The sequence below is a fragment of the Suncus etruscus genome, chromosome 4, assembly GCF_024139225.1.
Source record: "Suncus etruscus isolate mSunEtr1 chromosome 4, mSunEtr1.pri.cur, whole genome shotgun sequence".
Taxonomy (NCBI): Eukaryota; Metazoa; Chordata; class Mammalia; order Eulipotyphla; family Soricidae; genus Suncus; species Suncus etruscus.
The window spans coordinates 114318382-114322681 of record NC_064851.1 but is presented as its reverse complement, the minus strand read 5'-3'; the positions used below and the strand labels follow the sequence as shown (position 1 = coordinate 114322681).

The 4300-nt window shown below is 35.8% G+C and overlaps 1 non-coding gene across 1 annotated transcript; it reads right to left on the bottom strand.

Moving 5' to 3' along the window:
* Positions 1-200: 200 nt before the first annotated feature.
* On the bottom strand, positions 201-333 carry LOC126007767 (small nucleolar RNA SNORA51). The gene has a single exon (XR_007495252.1). It is a non-coding gene; the product is annotated as a small nucleolar RNA SNORA51 (small nucleolar RNA).
* Positions 334-4300: the final 3967 nt, after the last annotated feature.

Below are 4300 nucleotides of genomic sequence, written 5' to 3'. Positions count from 1 at the left end.
TTTCTATTTTTGTAGATTTCTCTGGGAGAAAGAGAGGGATTCCAAGATTTAATATGGAGGGTATATATGGTCTTTGGTGATTTAATTTAGGATTTTTTGCTTTACTATAGTGCTAATGTGTGGGCTCTAAGTGTGTGGAAAGTAGGCTAGTCTGAAAGTTCAGTAAGGTAGGTACATCCAGGGAAATTTTTCTTTTTTTTCCATGTCCCCCCGTTCACAATACAGACCAGGCAAAGGGCCTGGACTGAGGTGTATATGGGGTGCATTTATTGTACCTCCTCTTTCTATACAGTCAGTGTAAAGAACACAGCCTGTGGTAAGTATCGGGAGGCCAAAATTTTTATTTCTAATATTTTAAGCTAAGAATGGGCTTATTAAGATGTAATATCTCCATAAGTCCTTAATAGTCAGTTTGTTCAATACTGTTTTCTTATAACATTGAAGTGGAAAAAAAAAGGATTCTCTGCATGCCACTGCTTGTGTGGAATTTATACTTTCCTCAATCTCTGCACGAATTTTATTTGGATCATCTTATTATATGCACCACCAACATGCATATAGGTATTTTTGTTGTTGTTGGATTTCAATTTTCCCTGTCAGAATGAGTGTGTGGGCTATGACTTATGTAAAAAAGGTTGTCCTATTTAACATCCACTTTGTGCCTCGAGTAGTATTGTAGGCTCTGACTACCCAAAAGTGAAATATATGTATTAGAAAATAAATAAATGAAGAAATGAGTGAATGACTATAAATGACAATATTAAAGGTATTTGGAGGTCCTTATTTAGAACTTTGATATGTTTTATGGCCAGAAATATGCTATAGAAAGCCTTATTTGTACAAACTTAAATAAAATTCTTTATGAATCATCATGTTAAAGATACAATTTACAAGAACATGACTGTATATAAAGCATGACATTCATGTGCCATGAGATAGAGAATAAATAGATGGAGTGAAAAAAGAGACTTTTTCAGGCAAGAAAATACAGAGAAGCAGAAGAGTTCTCTTTGTTGTGTGTTCCTTGATAGTAAAAATAGACTGTCTTTATTTGTTCAAGTCTATAAGACTTTAATTCTTTGCTGACTTCTTATGGCTGACTATGAAACCAGGTGGAAAACTACTCCTTTCTTCTGTGTATGTAATGCCAAAATTGACCTCCTCATGTTAATTTTCAGGACTGTGCTTAAAAAGGTACATATCCACTGTACCAAAAAGAAGTATATACTTGAGGAAAACACTGAAAAAATTTCTAGACTCAGAAGTCCTCTGTCAATTTTTTATAAGATCAGATTACATATATAAACTCAATTTCCATATAAGATGTTGTAGTTGCTGAAAAGTTTTCTGTGATTTGAGATGTCTTAACATTTAGAATTTCAGAATTATATGTACTTCCCAGCTATGTAAAGCCATTACAGTAATTAATAGTATCAATAGAGACATCTCTAGATCTGACATTTTTTAAGACTGAAATATATGCCATAGACTTGGTCAGTCATTAAGGCTCTAAACAGTGGGCTACTGTCTGCTAACTATCTCTCGAGGAATTTCCCTGTCCCTCTACGTTTATATAGTTTCTATCGTATTTGTAAATGTGACAGTTGATTTGTTTGGATATTAGGAAGAAGATTCAGGTGGGTTAATCAATAACTCATTATTTGGCTTCCCTGATTAAGTTTGACTGAATATTTTCTCTTCCCATCTCAACTGAGTGAACTGGAGCTCAATTCTAGCATGATCTATGGAAATTCAAACCATAATCTGCCAGTTAAGGGTTTTGTTTTCCACAAGACTATCCTTAGCAAACTTCAGCTAGAAGTGATGTTTCTAAGTTACTCACACTTCTGAAAGAATAGCTATAAATCTGGGGGTCCATATGTACTTTTTTCTTCCATATTTTGTTTAAAATGGAAAGCTCCTAGAAGACAATCCTTACAACTTCAGTTTTATAATATCATATAAAACCCAAAATTGCTAATAGGAGAGTGGCAGAAGGTTTAGGAAAGGGTCAAACAGAAGTTCCATGCTTTCTCTCCATGGAGTTAGGATGCACCAGCTTCCCAACACATCTACGTTTACACCAACTAGCAAGAACCTCAGTATTCAAAGCTATGGTGGACGTGTGAAGAAGTGGACATGAATGATTGGTTGAAAGTCCCCAATTCTCTAGATTGGTTCCTCATCTTTCAGAATGTTTACCATTTCCCATCAGAAAGTTCTGTAGGGTCTCATCAGGAATCACTTAATTAACATAACAAAGGACCTCTTATCATACAGGAAATTCCTATGGTTTTTGGAGCATTGTGTTAGCAAGTAGAGACAAAGACCAGATAATGTCTTCATTTTATCTAGAACCCTTCATTGATCATTTTTTATTGGAGCTGGGAAAGAAAACCCAGGCTCTTTAGATTCTTGTAAAGCTCAGTACTGTTGATTTCTGTGTTTTCTACCAGAGAAATAGAAACCAAGGGATAGAGAGAAAAGGAAAAATGAGGCAGATATGCCAAGAGAAGAGAGGAATCTGGGAGAAAATAAGCCCTTAGAAACTGGGGTATTCTTTTTGCAACTTTGGTCTATCCTTGGAATCTGTAATATTTTACATTTCTTCTTGCTCAATATCTTTAGTCTCCTCTGTGACTTCATCCAACTATCACTACAAGAGTGAGTAAGTGGATACTGGTAGGGGACTGCAATTGCTATGTATACTTAAATAACATTAAGTACTTGGCTCCTTTGCACAGCTGCTGAGCTAAATGCTCTTCAGGATAAGTTGTTTGGCACCTGTTTACCCACTGATATGTGTTTTCTTACCCTTTTAAATATAGACATACTTTGTAAGATCTCATACTTGGTACCTGGGAACCTTAAATTTGGGTAAATATTCGAGTTGGGGGGATAGATAAGTTTATTAATTATCTATTATTTTGCATAGAGTTTGTGAGAGTTTTATAAGTATATAAAACATACTTGCTTCATTTGTGACCTTTGCCTTTGAAGGGCATCTTGGTTGTTTTCAGATTCTGGCTATTGTAAATATCTTGGTTGTTTTCAGATTCTGGCTATTGTAAATAGTGCTCCAATAAATATTGCAGACGACATTTTTGTGTTTTTGTGTTTCTAGTGTATATCCCTAAAAGTGGTATAGCTGGACCATATGGGAGCTCAATTTACAGTTTTTTTTTTTTTTTGAGAAATCTTCATATTGCTTTCCATAAAGGCTAGACTAGATGGCATTCCACCTGCAGTAAATGAGAATTATTTTCTCCCCACATCCCCACCAGCACTGATTATTCTTGCTCTTTGTTATGTGTGTCAGTCTCTGTGGCATGAGATGGTACCTCATTGTTGTTTTGATTTACATCTCCTCCATGGTTAGTGATGTGGAGCTTTTTTTTCATGTGTCTTTTGGCCATTTGTATTTCTTCTTTGAGGCAGTGTTTGTTCATTTCTTCTCCCCATGTTTTTTGATAGGGTTAGATGTTTCTTTCTTATTAACTTCTGTTAGTACCTTGCATTTCTTAGATCAGGGGTCTCAAACTCAATTTACCTGGGTGTCGCAGGAGGCAAAGTTGGGGTGAGGCAGGGCCGCATAAGGGATTTCGCTTACAGAATATTCGCAATAAAAATCGCATTAGTAAGAAAAAAAATCGCAAAAAAATCGCATTAAACATTTGCATACCCCGAATGGAACTGCTCGGAGTATGCAAATGTTTAATGTGATTGTTTTCTTACTAATGCAATTTTTATTGTGATTATTCGGTAAGTGAATAATACTGCAATATTTAAAGGCTGGCCACGGGCCACAAAATGTTGTACGGAGGGCCGCAAACGGCCCGCGGGCGGCGAGTTTGAGACCCCTGTCTTAGATATTAGCCCCTTATCTGATGGGTATTGGGTGAATAGTTTCTCCTATTGTGTGGGTGACCTTTGTATCCTAGTCTTTTTTTTTTTTTTTTTTTTTTGAGGTAAAGAAGCTTCTTAGGTTTTTGTTTTGTTTTGTTTCATTTTTTAAAATAAATTCTTTATTTAAACACTGTGTAGTTGGGTTTCAGTCATAACAAGAACACCTTCCTTCACTGTGCAACTTTCCCATCACCAATTCCCCCATCTCTCCTCTCCCCCTACCCCTGTTTTCGAGACAGGCTTTCTAGATCCCTCACTAACTGACATTGTTATGATAGTTCTCAGTGTAGGGTTTTTTTTTTTTTTTTATAGCTCTATGCTATTTTATTTTTTTATTTGGGATATTTTTTTTTTTTTTTGGTTTTTGGGCCACACCCAGTAACACTCAGGGGTT